Here is a 24,043-nt window from a genome sequence, read left to right as displayed (position 1 = left end):
TGTAACCCTTCGCCTGTTTTTCTGGCTTCGGTAAAAAATGTCAGAAGTTAGCAGATTCATTAAATTCAAAACAACTTTCACAAAAACTGCCGTTTTGACCCCTTTCCCAACATTTTACAGAAAACAATGTTTTCTATATAAAATCTACCCCTAATCTTCAGCTTTTCAAGCAACAAGTCGGATTTCAAATCGGGTCTACCAATCTGTAACTAGAGCTATTTTTGTAACCCTTCGCCTGTTTTTCTGGATTCGGTAAAAAATGTCAGAAGTTAGCAGATTCATTAAATTCAAAACAACTTTCACAAAAACTGCCGTTTTGACCCCTTTCCCAACATTTCTATATAAAATCTACCCCTAATCTTCTGCTTTTCAAGCAACAACTCGGATTTCAAATCGGGTCTACCAATCTGTAACTAGAGCTATTTTTTAACCCTTCGCCTGTATTTCTGGCTTCGGTAAAAAATGTCAGAAGTTAGCAGATTCATTAAATTCAAAACAACTTTCACGAAAACTGCCGTTTTGACCCCTTTCCCAACATTTCTATATAAAATCTACCCCTAATCTTCTGCTTTTCAAGCAACAACTCGGATTTCAAATCGGGTCTACCAATCTGTAACTAGAGCTATTTTTGTAACCCTTCGCCTGTATTTCTGGCTTCGGTAAAAAATGTCAGAAGTTAGCAGATTCATTAAATTCAAAACAACTTTCACGAAAACTGCCGTTTTGACCCCTTTCCCAAAATTTTACAGAAAACAGTGTTTTCTATATAAAATCTACCCCTAATCAGCTTTTCAAGCAACAAGTCGGATTTCAAATCAGGTCTACCAATCTGTAACTAGAGCTATTTTTGTAACCCTTCGCCTGTTTTTCTGGCTTCGGTAAAAAATGTCAGAAGTTAGCAGATTCATTAAATTCAAAACAACTTTCACAAAAACTGCCGTTTTGACCCCTTTCCCAACATTTCTATATAAAATCTACCCCTAATCTTCTGCTTTTCAAGCAACAACTCGGATTTCAAATCGGGTCTACCAATCTGTAACTAGAGCTATTTTTGTAACCCTTCGCCTGTATTTCTGGCTTCGGTAAAAAATGTCAGAAGTTAGCAGATTCATTAAATTCAAAACAACTTTCACGAAAACTGCCGTTTTGACCCCTTTCCCAAAATTTTACAGAAAACAGTGTTTTCTATATAAAATCTACCCCTAATCAGCTTTTCAAGCAACAAGTCGGATTTCAAATCAGGTCTACCAATCTGTAACTAGAGCTATTTTTGTAACCCTTCGCCTGTTTTTCTGGCTTCGGTAAAAAATGTCAGAAGTTAGCAGATTCATTAAATTCAAAACAACTTTCACAAAAACTGCCGTTTTGACCCCTTTCCCAACATTTTACAGAAAACAATGTTTTCTATATAAAATCTACCCCTAATCTTCAGCTTTTCAAGCAACAAGTCGGATTTCAAATCGGGTCTACCAATCTGTAACTAGAGCTATTTTTGTAACCCTTCGCCTGTTTTTCTGGCTTCGGAAAAAAATGTCAGAAGTTAGCAGATGCATTAAATTCAAAACAACTTTCACAAAAACTGCCGTTTTGACCCCTTTCCCAACATTTTACAGAAAACAATGTTTTCTATATAAAAGATGCCCCTAATCTTCAGCTTTTCAAGCAACAAGTCGGATTTCAAATCGGGTCTACCAATCTGTAACTAGAGCTATTTTTGTAACCCTTCGCCTGTTTTTCTGGCTTCGGTAAAAAATGTCAGAAGTTAGCAGATTCATTAAATTCAAAACATCTTTCACAAAAACTGCCGTTTTGACCCCTTTCCCAACATTTCTATATAAAATCTACAGCTAATCTTCTTCTTTTCAAGCAACAACTCGGATTTCAAATCGGGTCTACCAATCTGTAACTAGAGCTATTTTTGTAACCCTTCGCCTGTATTTCTGGCTTCGGTAAAAAATGTCAGAAGTTAGCAGATTCATTAAATTCAAAACAACTTTCACGAAAACTGCCGTTTTGACCCCTTTCCCAAAATTTTACAGAAAACAGTGTTTTCTATATAAAATCTACCCCTAATCAGCTTTTCAAGCAACAAGTCGGATTTCAAATCAGGTCTACCAATCTGTAACTAGAGCTATTTTTGTAACCCTTCGCCTGTTTTTCTGGCTTCGGTAAAAAATGTCAGAAGTTAGCAGATTCATTAAATTCAAAACAACTTTCACAAAAACTGCCGTTTTGACCCCTTTCCCAACATTTCTATATAAAATCTACCCCTAATCTTCTGCTTTTCAAGCAACAACTCGGATTTCAAATCGGGTCTACCAATCTGTAACTATAGCTATTTTTGTAACCCTTCGCCTGTATTTCTGGCTTCGGTAAAAAATGTCAGAAGTTAGCAGATTCATTAAATTCAAAACAACTTTCACGAAAACTGCCGTTTTGACCCCTTTCCCAACATTTCTATATAAAATCTACCCCTAATCTTCTGCTTTTCAAGCAACAACTCGGATTTCAAATCGGGTCTACCAATCTGTAACTAGAGCTATTTTTGTAACCCTTCGCCTGTATTTCTGGCTTCGGTAAAAAATGTCAGAAGTTAGCAGATTCATTAAATTCAAAACAACTTTCACGAAAACTGCCGTTTTGACCCCTTTCCCAAAATTTTACAGAAAACAGTGTTTTCTATATAAAATCTACCCCTAATCAGCTTTTCAAGCAACAAGTCGGATTTCAAATCAGGTCTACCAATCTGTAACTAGAGCTATTTTTGTAACCCTTCGCCTGTTTTTCTGGCTTCGGTAAAAAATGTCAGAAGTTAGCAGATTCATTAAATTCAAAACAACTTTCACAAAAACTGCCGTTTTGACCCCTTTCCCAACATTTCTATATAAAATCTACCCCTAATCTTCTGCTTTTCAAGCAACAACTCGGATTTCAAATCGGGTCTACCAATCTGTAACTATAGCTATTTTTGTAACCCTTCGCCTGTATTTCTGGCTTCGGTAAAAAATGTCAGAAGTTAGCAGATTCATTAAATTCAAAACAACTTTCACGAAAACTGCCGTTTTGACCCCTTTCCCAACATTTCTATATAAAATCTACCCCTAATCTTCTGCTTTTCAAGCAACAACTCGGATTTCAAATCGGGTCTACCAATCTGTAACTAGAGCTATTTTTGTAACCCTTCGCCTGTATTTCTGGCTTCGGTAAAAAATGTCAGAAGTTAGCAGATTCATTAAATTCAAAACAACTTTCACAAAAACTGCCGTTTTGACCCCTTTCCCAAAATTTTACAGAAAACAGTGTTTTCTATATAAAATCTACCCCTAATCAGCTTTTCAAGCAACAAGTCGGATTTCAAATCAGGTCTACCAATCTGTAACTAGAGCTATTTTTGTAACCCTTCGCCTGTTTTTCTGGCTTCGGTAAAAAATGTCAGAAGTTAGCAGATTCATTAAATTCAAAACAACTTTCACAAAAACTGCCGTTTTGACCCCTTTCCCAACATTTTACAGAAAACAATGTTTTCTATATAAAATCTACCCATAATCTTCAGCTTTTCAAGCAACAAGTCGGACTTCAAATCGGGTCTACCAATCTGTAACTAGAGCTATTTTTGTAACCCTTCGCCTGTTTTTCTGGCTTCGGAAAAAAATGTCAGAAGTTAGCAGATGCATTAAATTCAAAACAACTTTCACAAAAACTGCCGTTTTGACCCCTTTCCCAACATTTTACAGAAAACAATGTTTTCTATATAAAAGATGCCCCTAATCTTCAGCTTTTCAAGCAACAAGTCGGATTTCAAATCGGGTCTACCAATCTGTAACTAGAGCTATTTTTGTAACCCTTCGCCTGTTTTTCTGGCTTCGGTAAAAAATGTCAGAAGTTAGCAGATTCATTAAATTCAAAACATCTTTCACAAAAACTGCCGTTTTGACCCCTTTCCCAACATTTCTATATAAAATCTACAGCTAATCTTCTTCTTTTCAAGCAACAACTCGGATTTCAAATCGGGTCTACCAATCTGTAACTAGAGCTATTTTTGTAACCCTTCGCCTGTATTTCTGGCTTCGGTAAAAAATGTCAGAAGTTAGCAGATTCATTAAATTCAAAACAACTTTCACGAAAACTGCCGTTTTGACCCCTTTCCCAAAATTTTACAGAAAACAGTGTTTTCTATATAAAATCTACCCCTAATCAGCTTTTCAAGCAACAAGTCGGATTTCAAATCAGGTCTACCAATCTGTAACTAGAGCTATTTTTGTAACCCTTCGCCTGTTTTTCTGGCTTCGGTAAAAAATGTCAGAAGTTAGCAGATTCATTAAATTCAAAACAACTTTCACAAAAACTGCCGTTTTGACCCCTTTCCCAACATTTCTATATAAAATCTACCCCTAATCTTCTGCTTTTCAAGCAACAACTCGGATTTCAAATCGGGTCTACCAATCTGTAACTATAGCTATTTTTGTAACCCTTCGCCTGTATTTCTGGCTTCGGTAAAAAATGTCAGAAGTTAGCAGATTCATTAAATTCAAAACAACTTTCACGAAAACTGCCGTTTTGACCCCTTTCCCAACATTTCTATATAAAATCTACCCCTAATCTTCTGCTTTTCAAGCAACAACTCGGATTTCAAATCGGGTCTACCAATCTGTAACTAGAGCTATTTTTGTAACCCTTCGCCTGTATTTCTGGCTTCGGTAAAAAATGTCAGAAGTTAGCAGATTCATTAAATTCAAAACAACTTTCACGAAAACTGCCGTTTTGACCCCTTTCCCAAAATTTTACAGAAAACAGTGTTTTCTATATAAAATCTACCCCTAATCAGCTTTTCAAGCAACAAGTCGGATTTCAAATCAGGTCTACCAATCTGTAACTAGAGCTATTTTTGTAACCCTTCGCCTGTTTTTCTGGCTTCGGTAAAAAATGTCAGAAGTTAGCAGATTCATTAAATTCAAAACATCTTTCACAAAAACTGCCGTTTTGACCCCTTTCCCAACATTTCTATATAAAATCTACCGCTAATCTTCTGCTTTTCAAGCAACAACTCGGATTTCAAATCGGGTCTACCAATCTGTAACTAGAGCTATTTTTGTAACCCTTCGCCTGTATTTCTGGCTTCGGTAAAAAATGTCAGAAGTTAGCAGATTCATTAAATTCAAAACAACTTTCACGAAAACTGCCGTTTTGACCCCTTTCCCAAAATTTTACAGAAAACAGTGTTTTCTATATAAAATCTACCCCTAATCAGCTTTTCAAGCAACAAGTCGGATTTCAAATCAGGTCTACCAATCTGTAACTAGAGCTATTTTTGTAACCCTTCGCCTGTTTTTCTGGCTTCGGTAAAAAATGTCAGAAGTTAGCAGATTCATTAAATTCAAAACAACTTTCACAAAAACTGCCGTTTTGACCCCTTTCCCAACATTTCTATATAAAATCTACCCCTAATCTTCTGCTTTTCAAGCAACAACTCGGATTTCAAATCGGGTCTACCAATCTGTAACTATAGCTATTTTTGTAACCCTTCGCCTGTATTTCTGGCTTCGGTAAAAAATGTCAGAAGTTAGCAGATTCATTAAATTCAAAACAACTTTCACGAAAACTGCCGTTTTGACCCCTTTCCCAACATTTCTATATAAAATCTACCCCTAATCTTCTGCTTTTCAAGCAACAACTCGGATTTCAAATCGGGTCTACCAATCTGTAACTAGAGCTATTTTTGTAACCCTTCGCCTGTATTTCTGGCTTCGGTAAAAAATGTCAGAAGTTAGCAGATTCATTAAATTCAAAACAACTTTCACAAAAACTGCCGTTTTGACCCCTTTCCCAAAATTTTACAGAAAACAGTGTTTTCTATATAAAATCTACCCCTAATCAGCTTTTCAAGCAACAAGTCGGATTTCAAATCAGGTCTACCAATCTGTAACTAGAGCTATTTTTGTAACCCTTCGCCTGTTTTTCTGGCTTCGGTAAAAAATGTCAGAAGTTAGCAGATTCATTAAATTCAAAACAACTTTCACAAAAACTGCCGTTTTGACCCCTTTCCCAACATTTCTATATAAAATCTACCCCTAATCTTCTGCTTTTCAAGCAACAACTCGGATTTCAAATCGGGTCTACCAATCTGTAACTAGAGCTATTTTTGTAACCCTTCGCCTGTATTTCTGGCTTCGGTAAAAAATGTCAGAAGTTAGCAGATTCATTAAATTCAAAACAACTTTCACGAAAACTGCCGTTTTGACCCCTTTCCCAAAATTTTACAGAAAACAGTGTTTTCTATATAAAATCTACCCCTAATCAGCTTTTCAAGCAACAAGTCGGATTTCAAATCGGGTCTACCAATCTGTAACTAGAGCTATTTTTGTAACCCTTCGCCTGTTTTTCTGGCTTCGGTAAAGAATGTCAGAAGTTAGCAGATTCATTAAATTCAAAACAACTTTCACAAATACTGCCGTTTTAACCCCTTTCCCAAAATTTTACAGAAAACAATGTTTTCTATATAAAATCTACCCCTAATCTTCAGCTTTTCAAGCAACAAGTCGGATTTCAAATCGGGTCTACCAATCTGTAACTAGAGCTATTTTTGTAACCCTTCGCCTGTTTTTCTGGCTTCGGAAAAAAATGTCAGAAGTTAGCAGATGCATTAAATTCAAAACAACTTTCACAAAAACTGCCGTTTTGACCCCTTTCCCAACATTTTACAGAAAACAATGTTTTCTATATAAAAGATGCCCCTAATCTTCAGCTTTTCAAGCAACAAGTCGGATTTCAAATCGGGTCTACCAATCTGTAACTAGAGCTATTTTTGTAACCCTTCGCCTGTTTTTCTGGCTTCGGTAAAAAATGTCAGAAGTTAGCAGATTCATTAAATTCAAAACATCTTTCACAAAAACTGCCGTTTTGACCCCTTTCCCAACATTTCTATATAAAATCTACCGCTAATCTTCTGCTTTTCAAGCAACAACTCGGATTTCAAATCGGGTCTACCAATCTGTAACTAGAGCTATTTTTGTAACCCTTCGCCTGTATTTCTGGCTTCGGTAAAAAATGTCAGAAGTTAGCAGATTCATTAAATTCAAAACAACTTTCACGAAAACTGCCGTTTTGACCCCTTTCCCAAAATTTTACAGAAAACAGTGTTTTCTATATAAAATCTACCCCTAATCAGCTTTTCAAGCAACAAGTCGGATTTCAAATCAGGTCTACCAATCTGTAACTAGAGCTATTTTTGTAACCCTTCGCCTGTTTTTCTGGCTTCGGTAAAAAATGTCAGAAGTTAGCAGATTCATTAAATTCAAAACAACTTTCACAAAAACTGCCGTTTTGACCCCTTTCCCAACATTTCTATATAAAATCTACCCCTAATCTTCTGCTTTTCAAGCAACAACTCGGATTTCAAATCGGGTCTACCAATCTGTAACTATAGCTATTTTTGTAACCCTTCGCCTGTATTTCTGGCTTCGGTAAAAAATGTCAGAAGTTAGCAGATTCATTAAATTCAAAACAACTTTCACGAAAACTGCCGTTTTGACCCCTTTCCCAACATTTTACAGAAAACAGTGTTTTCTATATAAAATCTACCCCTAATCAGCTTTTCAAGCAACAAGTCGGATTTCAAATCAGGTCTACCAATCTGTAACTAGAGCTATTTTTGTAACCCTTCGCCTGTTTTTCTGGCTTCGGTAAAAAATGTCAGAAGTTAGCAGATTCATTAAATTCAAAACATCTTTCACAAAAACTGCCGTTTTGACCCCTTTCCCAACATTTCTATATAAAATCTACCGCTAATCTTCTGCTTTTCAAGCAACAACTCGGATTTCAAATCGGGTCTACCAATCTGTAACTAGAGCTATTTTTGTAACCCTTCGCCTGTATTTCTGGCTTCGGTAAAAAATGTCAGAAGTTAGCAGATTCATTAAATTCAAAACAACTTTCACGAAAACTGCCGTTTTGACCCCTTTCCCAAAATTTTACAGAAAACAGTGTTTTCTATATAAAATCTACCCCTAATCAGCTTTTCAAGCAACAAGTCGGATTTCAAATCAGGTCTACCAATCTGTAACTAGAGCTATTTTTGTAACCCTTCGCCTGTTTTTCTGGCTTCGGTAAAAAATGTCAGAAGTTAGCAGATTCATTAAATTCAAAACAACTTTCACAAAAACTGCCGTTTTGACCCCTTTCCCAACATTTCTATATAAAATCTACCCCTAATCTTCTGCTTTTCAAGCAACAACTCGGATTTCAAATCGGGTCTACCAATCTGTAACTATAGCTATTTTTGTAACCCTTCGCCTGTATTTCTGGCTTCGGTAAAAAATGTCAGAAGTTAGCAGATTCATTAAATTCAAAACAACTTTCACGAAAACTGCCGTTTTGACCCCTTTCCCAACATTTCTATATAAAATCTACCCCTAATCTTCTGCTTTTCAAGCAACAACTCGGATTTCAAATCGGGTCTACCAATCTGTAACTAGAGCTATTTTTGTAACCCTTCGCCTGTATTTCTGGCTTCGGTAAAAAATGTCAGAAGTTAGCAGATTCATTAAATTCAAAACAACTTTCACGAAAACTGCCGTTTTGACCCCTTTCCCAAAATTTTACAGAAAACAGTGTTTTCTATATAAAATCTACCCCTAATCAGCTTTTCAAGCAACAAGTCGGATTTCAAATCAGGTCTACCAATCTGTAACTAGAGCTATTTTTGTAACCCTTCGCCTGTTTTTCTGGCTTCGGTAAAAAATGTCAGAAGTTAGCAGATTCATTAAATTCAAAACAACTTTCACAAAAACTGCCGTTTTGACCCCTTTCCCAACATTTTACAGAAAACAATGTTTTCTATATAAAATCTATCCCTAATCTTCAGCTTTTCAAGCAACAAGTCGGATTTCAAATCGGGTCTACCAATCTGTAACTAGAGCTATTTTTGTAACCCTTCGCCTGTTTTTCTGGCTTCGGTAAAAAATGTCAGAAGTTAGCAGATTCATTAAATTCAAAACAGCTTTCACAAAAACTGCTGTTTTGACCCCTTTCCCAACATTTTATAGAAAACAATGTTTTCTATATAAAATCTACCCCTAATCTTCAGCTTTTGAAGCAACAAGTCGGATTTCAAATCGGGTCTACCAATCTGTAACTAGAGCTATTTTTGTAACCCTTCGCCTGTTTTTCTGGCTTCGGTAAAAAATATCAGAATTTAGCAGATTCATTAAATTCAAAACAACTTTCACAAAAACTGCCGTTTTGAACCCTTTCCCAACATTTTACAGAAAACAATGTTTTCTATATAAAAACTGCCCCTAATCTTCAGCTTTTCAAGCAACAAGTCGGATTTCAAATCGGTTCTACCAATCTGTAACTAGAGCTATTTTTGTAACCCTTCGCCTGTTTTTCTGGCTTCGGTAAAGAATGTCAGAAGTTAGCAGATTCATTAAATTCAAAACAACTTTCACAAATACTGCCGTTTTAACCCCTTTCCCAAAATTTTACAGAAAACAATGTTTTCTATATAAAATCTACCCCTAATCTTCAGCTTTTCAAGCAACAAGTCGGATTTCAAATCGGGTCTACCAATCTGTAACTAGAGCTATTTTTGTAACCCTTCGCCTGTTTTTCTGGCTTCGGTAAAAAATGTCAGAAGTTAGCAGATTCATTAAATTCAAAACAACTTTCACAAAAACTGCCGTTTTGACCCCTTTCCCAACATTTTACAGAAAACAATGTTTTCTATATAAAATATACCCCTAATCTTCAGCTTTTCAAGCAACAAATCGGATTTCAAATCGGGTCTACCAATCTGTAACTAGAGCTATTTTTGTAACCCTTCGCCTGTTTTTCTGGCTTCGGTAAAAAATGTCAGAAGTTAGCAGATTCATTAAATTCAAAACAACTTTCACAAAAACTGCCGTTTTGACCCCTTTCCCAACATTTTATAGAAAACAATGTTTTCTATATAAAATCTACCCCTAATCTTCAGCTTTTCAAGCAACAAGTCGGATTTCAAATCGGGTCTACCAATCTGTAACTAGAGCTATTTTTGTAACCCTTCGCCTGTTTTTCTGGCTTCGGTAAAAAATGTCAGAATTTAGCAGATTCATTAAATTCAAAACAACTTTCACAAAAACTGCCGTTTTGACCCCTTTCCCAACATTTTACAGAAAACAATGTTTTCTATATAAAAACTGCCCCCAATCTTCAGCTTTTCAAGCAACAAGTCGGATTTCAAATCGGGTCTACCAATCTGTAACTAGAGCTATTTTTGTAACCCTTCGCCTGTTTTTCTGGCTTCGGTAAAGAATGTCAGAAGTTAGCAGATTCATTAAATTCAAAACAACTTTCACAAATACTGCCGTTTTAACCCCTTTCCCAAAATTTTACAGAAAACAATGTTTTCTATATAAAATCTACCCCTAATCTTCAGCTTTTCAAGCAACAAGTCGGATTTCAAATCGGGTCTACCAATCTGTAACTAGAGCTATTTTTGTAACCCTTCGCCTGTTTTTCTGGCTTCGGTAAAAAATGTCAGAAGTTAGCAGATTCATTAAATTCAAAACAAATTTCACAAAAACTGCCGTTATGACCCCTTTCCTAACATTTTACAGAAAACAATGTTTTCTATATAAAATCTACCCCTAATCTTCAGCTTTTCAAGCAACAAGTCGGATTTCAAATCGGGTCTACCAATCTGTAACTAGAGCTATTTTTGTAACCCTTCGCCTGTTTTTCTGGCTTCGGTAAAAAATGTCAGAAGTTAGCAGATTCATTAAATTCAAAACAACTTTCACAAAAACTGCCGTTTTGACCCCTTTCCCAACATTTTACAGAAAACAATGTTTTCTATATAAAATCTACCCCTAATCTTCAGCTTTTCAAGCAACAAGTCGGATTTCAAATCAGGTCTACCAATCTGTAACTAGAGCTATTTTTTAACCCTTCGCCTGTTTTTCTGGCTTCGGTAAAAAATGTCAGAAGTTAGCAGGTTCATTAAATTCAAAACAACTTTCACAAAAACTGCCGTTTTGACCCCTTTCCCAAAATTTTACAGAAAACAATGTTTTCTATATAAAATCTACCCCTAATCTTCAGCTTTTCAAGCAACAAGTCGGATTTCAAATCAGGTCTACCAATCTGTAACTAGAGCTATTTTTGTAACCCTTCGCCTGTTTTTCTGGCTTCGGTAAAAAATGTCAGAAGTTAGCACATTCATTAAATTCAAAACAACTTTCACAAAAACTGCCGTTTTGACCCCTTTCCCCAAATTTTACAGAAAACAATGTTTTCTATATAAAATCTACCCCTAATCTTCAGCTTTTCAAGCAACAAGTCGGATTTTCAAATCAGGTCTACCAATCTGTAACTAGAGCTATTTTTGTAACCCTTCGCCTGTTTTTCTGGCTTCGGTAAAAAATGTCAGAAGTTAGCAGATTCATTAAATTCAAAACAACTTTCACAAAAACTGCCGTTTTGACCCCTTTCCCAACATTTTACAGAAAACAATGTTTTCTATATAAAATCTACCCCTAATCTTCAGCTTTTCAAGCAACAAGTCGGATTTCAAATCGGGTCTACCAATCTGTAACTAGAGCTATTTTTGTAACCCTTCGCCTGTTTTTCTGGCTTCGGTAAAAAATGTCAGAAGTTAGCACATTCATTAAATTCAAAACAACTTTCACAAAAACTGCCGTTTTGACCCCTTTCCCAAAATTTTACAGAAAACAATGTTTTCTATATAAAATCTACCCCTAATCTTCTGCTTTTCAAGCAACAAGTCGGATTTCAAATCGGGTCTACCAATCTGTAACTAGAGCTATTTTTGTAACCCTTCGCCTGTTTTTCTGGCTTCGGTAAAAAATGTCAGAAGTTAGCACATTCATTAAATTCAAAACAACTTTCACAAAAACTGCCGTTTTGACCCCTTTCCCAAAATTTTACAGAAAACAATGTTTTCTATATAAAATCTACACCTAATCTTCAGCTTTTCAAGCAACAAGTCGGATTTCAAATCAGGTCTACCAATCTGTAACTAGAGCTATTTTTGTAACCCTTCGCCTGTTTTTCTGGCTTCGGTAAAAAATGTCAGAAGTTAGCAGGTTCATTAAATTCAAAACAACTTTCACAAAAACTGCCGTTTTGACCCCTTTCCCAAAATTTTACAGAAAACAATGTTTTCTATATAAAATCTACCCCTAATCTTCAGCTTTTCAAGCAACAAGTCGGATTTCAAATCAGGTCTACCAATCTGTAACTAGAGCTATTTTTGTAACCCTTCGCCTGTTTTTCTGGCTTCGGTAAAAAATGTCAGAAGTTAGCACATTCATTAAATTCAAAACAACTTTCACAAAAACTGCCGTTTTGACCCCTTTCCCAACATTTTACAGAAAACTATGTTTTCTATATGAAATCTACCCCTAATCTTCAGCTTTTCAAGCAAAAAGTCGGATTTCAAATCAGGTCTACCAATCTGTAACTAGAGCTATTTTTGTAACCCTTCGCCTGTTTTTCTGGCTTCGGTAAAAAATGTCAGAAGTTAGCACATTCATTAAATTCAAAACAACTTTCACAAAAACTGCCGTTTTGACCCCTTTCCCAACATTTTACAGAAAACAATGTTTTCTATATAAAATCTACCCCTAATCTTCAGCTTTTCAAGCAACAAGTCGGATTTCAAATCGGGTCTACCAATCTGTAACTAGAGATTTTTTTGTAACCCTTAGCCTGTTTTTCTGGCTTCGGTAAAAAATGTCAGAAGTTAGCAGATTCATTAAATTCAAAACAACTTTCACAAAAACTGCCGTTTTGACCCCTTTCCCAACATTTTACAGAAAACAATGTTTTCTATATAAAATCTACCCCTAATCTTCGGCTTTTCAAGCAACAAGTCGGATTTCAAATCGGGTCTACCAATCTGTAACTAGAGCTATTTTTGTAACCCTTCGCCTGTTTTTCTGGCTTCGGTAAAAAATGTCAGAAGTTAGCACATTCATTAAATTCAAAACAACTTTCACAAAAACTGCCGTTTTGACCCCTTTCCCAACATTTTACAGAAAACAATGTTTTCTATAAAAAATCTACCCCTAATCTTCGGCTTTTCAAGCAACAAGTCGGATTTCAAATCGGGTCTACCAATCTGTAACTAGAGCTATTTTTGTAACCCTTCGCCTGTTTTTCTGGCTTCGGTAAAAAATGTCAGAATTTAGCAGATTCATTAAATTCAAAACAACTTTCACAAAAACTGCCGTTTTGACCCCTTTCCCAACATTTTACAGAAAACAATGTTTTCTATATAAAAACTGCCCCTAATCTTCAGCTTTTCAAGCAACAAGTCGGATTTCAAATCGGGTCTACCAATCTGTAACTAGAGCTATTTTTGTAACCCTTCGCCTGTTTTTCTGGCTTCGGTAAAGAATGTCAGAAGTTAGCAGATTCATTAAATTCAAAACAACTTTCACAAATACTGCCGTTTTAACCCCTTTCCCAAAATTTTACTGAAAACAATGTTTTCTATTTAAATCTGCCCCTAATCTTCAGCTTTTCAAGCAACAAGTCGGATTTCAAATCGGGTCTACCAATCTGTAACTAGAGCTATTTTTTGTAACCTTTCGCCTGTTTTTCTGGCTTCGGTAAAAAATGTCAGAAGTTAGCAGATTCATTAAATTCAAAACAACTTTCACAAATACTGCCGTTTTAACCCCTTTCCCAACATTTCTATATAAAATCTACCCCTAATCTTCTGCTTTTCAAGCAACAACTCGGATTTCAAATCGGGTCTACCAATCTGTAACTATAGCTATTTTTGTAACCCTTCGCCTGTATTTCTGGCTTCGGTAAAAAATGTCAGAAGTTAGCAGATTCATTAAATTCAAAACAACTTTCACGAAAACTGCCGTTTTGACCCCTTTCCCAACATTTCTATATAAAATCTACCCCTAATCTTCTGCTTTTCAAGCAACAACTCGGATTTCAAATCGGGTCTACCAATCTGTAACTAGAGCTATTTTTGTAACCCTTCGCCTGTATTTCTGGCTTCGGTAAAAAATGTCAGAAGTTAGCAGATTCATTAAATTCAAAACAACTTTCACGAAAACTGCCGTTTTGACCCCTTTCCCAAAATTTTACAGAAAACAGTGTTTTCTATATAAAATCTACCCCTAATCAGCTTTTCAAGCAACAAGTCGGATTTCAAATCAGGTCTACCAATCTGTAACTAGAGCTATTTTTGTAACCCTTCGCCTGTTTTTCTGGCTTCGGTAAAAAATGTCAGAAGTTAGCAGATTCATTAAATTCAAAACAACTTTCACAAAAACTGCCGTTTTGACCCCTTTCCCAACATTTTACAGAAAACAATGTTTTCTATATAAAATCTATCCCTAATCTTCAGCTTTTCAAGCAACAAGTCGGATTTCAAATCGGGTCTACCAATCTGTAACTAGAGCTATTTTTGTAACCCTTCGCCTGTTTTTCTGGCTTCGGTAAAAAATGTCAGAAGTTAGCAGATTCATTAAATTCAAAACAGCTTTCACAAAAACTGCTGTTTTGACCCCTTTCCCAACATTTTATAGAAAACAATGTTTTCTATATAAAATCTACCCCTAATCTTCAGCTTTTGAAGCAACAAGTCGGATTTCAAATCGGGTCTACCAATCTGTAACTAGAGCTATTTTTGTAACCCTTCGCCTGTTTTTCTGGCTTCGGTAAAAAATATCAGAATTTAGCAGATTCATTAAATTCAAAACAACTTTCACAAAAACTGCCGTTTTGAACCCTTTCCCAACATTTTACAGAAAACAATGTTTTCTATATAAAAACTGCCCCTAATCTTCAGCTTTTCAAGCAACAAGTCGGATTTCAAATCGGTTCTACCAATCTGTAACTAGAGCTATTTTTGTAACCCTTCGCCTGTTTTTCTGGCTTCGGTAAAGAATGTCAGAAGTTAGCAGATTCATTAAATTCAAAACAACTTTCACAAATACTGCCGTTTTAACCCCTTTCCCAAAATTTTACAGAAAACAATGTTTTCTATATAAAATCTACCCCTAATCTTCAGCTTTTCAAGCAACAAGTCGGATTTCAAATCGGGTCTACCAATCTGTAACTAGAGCTATTTTTGTAACCCTTCGCCTGTTTTTCTGGCTTCGGTAAAAAATGTCAGAAGTTAGCAGATTCATTAAATTCAAAACAACTTTCACAAAAACTGCCGTTTTGACCCCTTTCCCAACATTTTATAGAAAACAATGTTTTCTATATAAAATCTACCCCTAATCTTCAGCTTTTCAAGCAACAAGTCGGATTTCAAATCGGGTCTACCAATCTGTAACTAGAGCTATTTTTGTAACCCTTCGCCTGTTTTTCTGGCTTCGGTAAAAAATGTCAGAATTTAGCAGATTCATTAAATTCAAAACAACTTTCACAAAAACTGCCGTTTTGACCCCTTTCCCAACATTTTACAGAAAACAATGTTTTCTATATAAAAACTGCCCCCAATCTTCAGCTTTTCAAGCAACAAGTCGGATTTCAAATCGGGTCTACCAATCTGTAACTAGAGCTATTTTTGTAACCCTTCGCCTGTTTTTCTGGCTTCGGTAAAGAATGTCAGAAGTTAGCAGATTCATTAAATTCAAAACAACTTTCACAAATACTGCCGTTTTAACCCCTTTCCCAAAATTTTACAGAAAACAATGTTTTCTATATAAAATCTACCCCTAATCTTCAGCTTTTCAAGCAACAAGTCGGATTTCAAATCGGGTCTACCAATCTGTAACTAGAGCTATTTTTGTAACCCTTCGCCTGTTTTTCTGGCTTCGGTAAAAAATGTCAGAAGTTAGCAGATTCATTAAATTCAAAACAAATTTCACAAAAACTGCCGTTTTGACCCCTTTCCTAACATTTTACAGAAAACAATGTTTTCTATATAAAATCTACCCCTAATCTTCAGCTTTTCAAGCAACAAGTCGGATTTCAAATCGGGTCTACCAATCTGTAACTAGAGCTATTTTTGTAACCCTTCGCCTGTTTTTCTGGCTTCGGTAAAAAATGTCAGAAGTTAGCAGATTCATTAAATTCAAAACAACTTTCACAAAAACTGCCGTTTTGACCCCTTTCCCAACATTTTACAGAAAACAATGTTTTCTATATAAAATCTACCCCTAATCTTCAGCTTTTCAAGCAACAAGTCGGATTTCAAATCAGGTCTACCAATCTGTAACTAGAGCTATTTTTTAACCCTTCGCCTGTTTTTCTGGCTTCGGTAAAAAATGTCAGAAGTTAGCAGGTTCATTAAATTCAAAACAACTTTCACAAAAACTGCCGTTTTGACCCCTTTCCCAAAATTTTACAGAAAACAATGTTTTCTATATAAAATCTACCCCTAATCTTCAGCTTTTCAAGCAACAAGTCGGATTTCAAATCAGGTCTACCAATCTGTAACTAGAGCTATTTTTGTAACCCTTCGCCTGTTTTTCTGGCTTCGGTAAAAAATGTCAGAAGTTAGCACATTCATTAAATTCAAAACAACTTTCACAAAAACTGCCGTTTTGACCCCTTTCCCCAAATTTTACAGAAAACAATGTTTTCTATATAAAATCTACCCCTAATCTTCAGCTTTTCAAGCAACAAGTCGGATTTTCAAATCAGGTCTACCAATCTGTAACTAGAGCTATTTTTGTAACCCTTCGCCTGTTTTTCTGGCTTCGGTAAAAAATGTCAGAAGTTAGCAGATTCATTAAATTCAAAACAACTTTCACAAAAACTGCCGTTTTGACCCCTTTCCCAACATTTTACAGAAAACAATGTTTTCTATATAAAATCTACCCCTAATCTTCAGCTTTTCAAGCAACAAGTCGGATTTCAAATCGGGTCTACCAATCTGTAACTAGAGCTATTTTTGTAACCCTTCGCCTGTTTTTCTGGCTTCGGTAAAAAATGTCAGAAGTTAGCACATTCATTAAATTCAAAACAACTTTCACAAAAACTGCCGTTTTGACCCCTTTCCCAAAATTTTACAGAAAACAATGTTTTCTATATAAAATCTACCCCTAATCTTCTGCTTTTCAAGCAACAAGTCGGATTTCAAATCGGGTCTACCAATCTGTAACTAGAGCTATTTTTGTAACCCTTCGCCTGTTTTTCTGGCTTCGGTAAAAAATGTCAGAAGTTAGCACATTCATTAAATTCAAAACAACTTTCACAAAAACTGCCGTTTTGACCCCTTTCCCAAAATTTTACAGAAAACAATGTTTTCTATATAAAATCTACACCTAATCTTCAGCTTTTCAAGCAACAAGTCGGATTTCAAATCAGGTCTACCAATCTGTAACTAGAGCTATTTTTGTAACCCTTCGCCTGTTTTTCTGGCTTCGGTAAAAAATGTCAGAAGTTAGCAGGTTCATTAAATTCAAAACAACTTTCACAAAAACTGCCGTTTTGACCCCTTTCCCAAAATTTTACAGAAAACAATGTTTTCTATATAAAATCTACCCCTAATCTTCAGCTTTTCAAGCAACAAGTCGGATTTCAAATCAGGTCTACCAATCTGTAACTAGAGCTATTTTTGTAACCCTTCGCCTGTTTTTCTGGCTTCGGTAAAAAATGTCAGAAGTTAGCACATTCATTAAATTCAAAACAACTTTCACAAAAACTGCCGTTTTGACCCCTTTCCCAACATTTTACAGAAAACTATGTTTTCTATATGAAATCTACCCCTAATCTTCAGCTTTTCAAGCAAAAAGTCGGATTTCAAATCAGGTCTACCAATCTGTAACTAGAGCTATTTTTGTAACCCTTCGCCTGTTTTTCTGGCTTCGGTAAAAAATGTCAGAAGTTAGCACATTCATTAAATTCAAAACAACTTTCACAAAAACTGCCGTTTTGACCCCTTTCCCAACATTTTACAGAAAACAATGTTTTCTATATAAAATCTACCCCTAATCTTCAGCTTTTCAAGCAACAAGTCGGATTTCAAATCGGGTCTACCAATCTGTAACTAGAGATTTTTTTGTAACCCTTAGCCTGTTTTTCTGGCTTCGGTAAAAAATGTCAGAAGTTAGCAGATTCATTAAATTCAAAACAACTTTCACAAAAACTGCCGTTTTGACCCCTTTCCCAACATTTTACAGAAAACAATGTTTTCTATATAAAATCTACCCCTAATCTTCGGCTTTTCAAGCAACAAGTCGGATTTCAAATCGGGTCTACCAATCTGTAACTAGAGCTATTTTTGTAACCCTTCGCCTGTTTTTCTGGCTTCGGTAAAAAATGTCAGAAGTTAGCACATTCATTAAATTCAAAACAACTTTCACAAAAACTGCCGTTTTGACCCCTTTCCCAACATTTTACAGAAAACAATGTTTTCTATAAAAAATCTACCCCTAATCTTCGGCTTTTCAAGCAACAAGTCGGATTTCAAATCGGGTCTACCAATCTGTAACTAGAGCTATTTTTGTAACCCTTCGCCTGTTTTTCTGGCTTCGGTAAAAAATGTCAGAATTTAGCAGATTCATTAAATTCAAAACAACTTTCACAAAAACTGCCGTTTTGACCCCTTTCCCAACATTTTACAGAAAACAATGTTTTCTATATAAAAACTGCCCCTAATCTTCAGCTTTTCAAGCAACAAGTCGGATTTCAAATCGGGTCTACCAATCTGTAACTAGAGCTATTTTTGTAACCCTTCGCCTGTTTTTCTGGCTTCGGTAAAGAATGTCAGAAGTTAGCAGATTCATTAAATTCAAAACAACTTTCACAAATACTGCCGTTTTAACCCCTTTCCCAAAATTTTACTGAAAACAATGTTTTCTATTTAAATCTGCCCCTAATCTTCAGCTTTTCAAGCAACAAGTCGGATTTCAAATCGGGTCTACCAATCTGTAACTAGAGCTATTTTTTGTAACCTTTCGCCTGTTTTTCTGGCTTCGGTAAAAAATGTCAGAAGTTAGCAGATTCATTAAATTCAAAACAACTTTCACAAATACTGCCGTTTTAACCCCTTTCCCAAAATTTTACAGAAAACAATGTTTTCTATATAAAATCTACCCCTAATCTTCAGCTTTTCAAGCAACAAGTCGGATTTCAAATCGGGTCTACCAATCTGTAACTAGAGCTATTTTTGTAACCCTTCGCCTGTTTTTCTGGCTTCGGTAAAAAATGTCAGAATTTAGCAGATTCATTAAATTCAAAACAACTTTCACAAAAACTGCCGTTTTGACCCCTTTCCCAACATTTTACAGAAAACAATGTTTCCTATATAAAATCTACCCATAATCTTCAGCTTTTCAAGCAACAAGTCGAACTTCAAATCGGGTCTACCAATCTGTAACTAGAGCTATTTTTGTAACCCTTCGCCTGTTTTTCTGGCTTCGTTAAAAAATGTCAGAAGTTAGCAGATTCATTAAATTCAAAACAACTTTCACAAAAACTGCCGTTTTGACCCCTTTCCCAACATTTTACAGAAAACAATGTTTTCTATATAAAATCTACCCATAATCTTCAGCTTTTCAAGCAACAAGTCGAACTTCAAATCGGGTCTACCAATCAGTAACTAGAGCTATTTTTGTAACCCTTCGCCTGTTTTTCTGGCTTCGGTAAAAAATGTCAGAAGTTAGCAGATTCATTAAATTCAAAACAACTTTCACTAAAACTGCCGTTTTGACCCCTTTCCCAACATTTTAAAGAAAACAATGTTTTCTATATAAAAACTGCCCCTAATCTTCAGCTTTTCAAGCAACAAGTCGGATTTCAAATCCGGTCTACCAATCTGTAACTAGAGCTATTTTTGTAACCCTTCGCCTGTTTTTCTGGCTTCGGTAAAGAATGTCAGAAGTTAGCAGATTCATTAAATTCAAAACAACTTTCACAAATACTGCCGTTTTAACCCCTTTCCCAACATTTTACAGAAAACAATGTTTTCTATATAAAAACTGCCCCTAATCTTCAGCTTTTCAAGCAACAAGTCGGATTTCAAATCGGGTCTACCAATCTGTAACTAGAGCTATTTTTGTAACCCTTCGCCTGTTTTTCTGGCTTCGTTAAAAAATGTCAGAAGTTAGCAGATTCATTAAATTCAAAACAACTTTCACAAAAACTGCCGTTTTGACCCCTTTCCCAACATTTCTATATAAAATCTACCCCTAATCTTCTGCTTTTCAAGCAACAACTCGGATTTCAAATCGGGTCTACCAATCTGTAACTAGAGCTATTTTTGTAACCCTTCGCCTGTATTTCTGGCTTCGGTAAAAAATGTCAGAAGTTAGCAGATTCATTAAATTCAAAACAACTTTCACGAAAACTGCCGTTTTGACCCCTTTCCCAAAATTTTACAGAAAACAGTGTTTTCTATATAAAATCTACCCCTAATCAGCTTTTCAAGCAACAAGTCGGATTTCAAATCAGGTCTACCAATCTGTAACTAGAGCTATTTTTGTAACCCTTCGCCTGTTTTTCTGGCTTCGGTAAAAAATGTCAGAAGTTAGCAGATTCATTAAATTCAAAACAACTTTCACAAAAACTGCCGTTTTGACCCCTTTCCCAACATTTTACAGAAAACAATGTTTTCTATATAAAATCTACCCCTAATCTTCAGCTTTTCAAGCAACAAGTCGGATTTCAAATCGGGTCTACCAATCTGTAACTAGAGATTTTTTTGTAACCCTTAGCCTGTTTTTCTGGCTTCGGTAAAAAATGTCAGAAGTTAGCAGATTCATTAAATTCAAAACAACTTTCACAAAAACTGCCGTTTTGACCCCTTTCCCAACATTTTACAGAAAACAATGTTTTCTATAAAAAATCTACCCCTAATCTTCGGCTTTTCAAGCAACAAGTCGGATTTCAAATCGGGTCTACCAATCTGTAACTAGAGCTATTTTTGTAACCCTTCGCCTGTTTTTCTGGCTTCGGTAAAAAATGTCAGAATTTAGCAGATTCATTAAATTCAAAACAACTTTCACAAAAACTGCCGTTTTGACCCCTTTCCCAACATTTTACAGAAAACAATGTTTTCTATATAAAATCTACACCTAATCTTCAGCTTTTCAAGCAACAAGTCGGATTTCAAATCGGGTCTACCAATCTGTAACTAGAGCTATTTTTGTAACCCTTCGCCTGTTTTTCTGGCTTCGGTAAAAAATGTCAGAAGTTAGCAGATTCATTAAATTCAAAACAACTTTCACAAAAACTGCCGTTTTTACCCCTCCCCAACATTTTACAGAAAACAATGTTTTCTATATAAAATCTGCCCCTAATCTTCAGCTTTTCAAGCAACAAGTCGGATTTCAAATCGGGTCTACCAATCTGTAACTAGAGCTATTTTTGTAACCCTTCGCCTGTTTTTCTGGCTTCGGTAAAAAATGTCAGAAGTTAGCAGATTCATTAAATTCAAAACAACTTTCACAAAAACTGCCGTTTTGACCCCTTTCCCAACATTTTACAGAAAACAATGTTTTCTATATAAAATCTACCCCTAATCTTCGGCTTTTCAAGCAACAAGTCGGATTTCAAATCGGGTCTACCAATCTGTAACTAGAGCTATTTTTGTAACCCTTCGCCTGTTTTTCTGGCTTCGGTAAAAAATGTCAGAATTTAGCAGATTCATTAAATTCAAAACAACTTTCACAAAAACTGCCGTTTTGACCCCTTTCCCAACATTTTACAGAAAACAATGTTTTCTATATAAAATCTACCCCTAATCTTCAGCTTTTCAAGCAACAAGTCGGATTTCAAATCGGGTCTACCAATCTGTAACTAGAGCTATTTTTGTAACCCTTCGCCTGTTTTTCTGGCTTCGGTAAAAAATGTCAGAAGTTAGCAGATTCATTAAATTCAAAACAACTTTCACAAAAACTGCCGTTTTGACCCCTCCCCAACATTTTACAGAAAACAATGTTTTCTATATAAAATCTGCCCCTAATCTTCAGCTTTTCAAGCAACAAGTCGGATTTCAAATCGGGTCTACCAATCTGTAACTAGAGATTTTTTTGTAACCCTTAGCCTGTTTTTCTGGCTTCGGTAAAAAATGTCAGAAGTTAGCAGATTCATTAAATTCAAAACAACTTTCACAAAAACTGCCGTTTTGACCCCTTTCCCAACATTTTACAGAAAACAATGTTTTCTATATAAAATCTACCCCTAATCTTCGGCTTTTCAAGCAACAAGTCGGATTTCAAATCGGGTCTACCAATCTGTAACTAGAGCTATTTTTGTAACCCTTCGCCTGTTTTTCTGGCTTCGGTAAAAAATGTCAGAAGTTAGCACATTCATTAAATTCAAAACAACTTTCACAAAAACTGCCGTTTTGACCCCTTTCCCAACATTTTACAGAAAACAATGTTTCTATAAAAAATCTACCCCTAATCTTCGGCTTTTCAAGCAACAAGTCGGATTTCAAATCGGGTCTACCAATCTGTAACTAGAGCTATTTTTGTAACGCTTCGCCTGTTTTTCTGGCTTCGGTAAAGAATGTCAGAAGTTAGCAGATTCATTAAATTCAAAACAACTTTCACAAATACTGCCGTTTTAACCCCTTTCCCAACATTTTACAGAAAACAATGTTTTCTATATAAAATCTACCCCTAATCTTCTGCTTTTCAAGCAACAAGTCGGATTTCAAATCGGGTCTACCAATGTGTAACTAGAGCTATTTTTGTAACCCTTCGCCTGATTTTATGGCTTCGGTAAAAAATGTCAGAAGTTAGCAGATTCATTAAATTCAAAACAACTATCATTTTGACCACTAAACCAAAGACTTTGACAAAAATATATTAGATTAAAACTTCCCTCTACTTCTCTGCTTGTCAAATGCGGAGAAGGTTTATTCAGTATGGAATTTACGTTACAGCAGTTGTACTAAATGCACTACCATGTGTTTTTTAAACTTTCACAAACAACTGCCGTTTTGTCCCCTTTCCCAACATTTTACAGAAAACAATGTTTTCTATATAAAATCTACCCCTAATCTTCAGCTTTTCAAGCAACAAGTCGGATTTCAAATCGGGTCTACCAATCTGTAACTAGATCAATTTTTGTAACCCTTCGCCTGTTTTTCTGGCTTCTGTTAACCTGTCTAGGATCAGCGTGGCGCTAGCGGCACCCCCCCCCCCCCCCACTGAAAAACCAGTGCCGCGAAATTCAAAAAAAATATTTTTTTAAAATATTTAACTTTCACACATTAAAGTCCAATACAGCTAATGAAAGACACAGATCTTGTGAATCCAGTCAACATTTCCGATTTTTAAAATGTTTTACAGGGAAGACACAATATGTAAAGATGTACATCTATTACCTAAAAACACATTAGCATAATCCACCATCTTTTATTTGTCCACCAACACCAGTAGCCATCACCAATTCAGCTAAACTAAGATATTTATAGTCCCTAACCAACAAAAAAACTCATAAGATGACAGTCTGATAACATATTTATGGTATGGGATAGGTTTTGTTAGAAAAAAGTGCATATTTCAGGTAGATGGCATAGTTTACAATTGCACCCACCATCACAAATGGACTAGAATAATTACAATGAGCAACGTGTTTACCTAACTACTAATCATCAAACATTTCGTAAAAATACACAGCATACACGAATCGAAAGACACAGATCCTGTGAATACAGACAATATTTCAGATTTTCTAAGTGTCTTACAGCGAAAACACAATAAATCGTTATATTAGCTTAGCACATAGCAATTAGCAGCCCAGCATTGATTCTAGCCAAAGTGAGCGATAAAAGTCAACATCGCCAAAAGATATTAATTTTTTCACTAACCTTCTCAGAATTCTTCCGATGACACTCCTGTAACATCACATTACAACATGCATATACAGTTTGATCGAAAATGTTTATATTTAGCCACCAAAATCATGGTTAGACAATGTGAAATGTAACTCAGCTGGTCAGAATTTGTCCTTGCGCCACTTAGACAGTGATCTACTCTTATACATAAATACTCATAAACGTGACTAAAAAATATAGGGTGGACAGGGATTGATAGACAATTTAATTCTTAATACAATTGCGTTATTACATTTTTTAATTTATCCTTACTTTTCAATACAGTTTGCG

The sequence above is a fragment of the Salvelinus fontinalis genome, unplaced genomic scaffold (assembly GCF_029448725.1).
Source record: "Salvelinus fontinalis isolate EN_2023a unplaced genomic scaffold, ASM2944872v1 scaffold_0194, whole genome shotgun sequence".
Taxonomy (NCBI): Eukaryota; Metazoa; Chordata; class Actinopteri; order Salmoniformes; family Salmonidae; genus Salvelinus; species Salvelinus fontinalis.
This window is presented reverse-complemented; position numbering follows the sequence as displayed.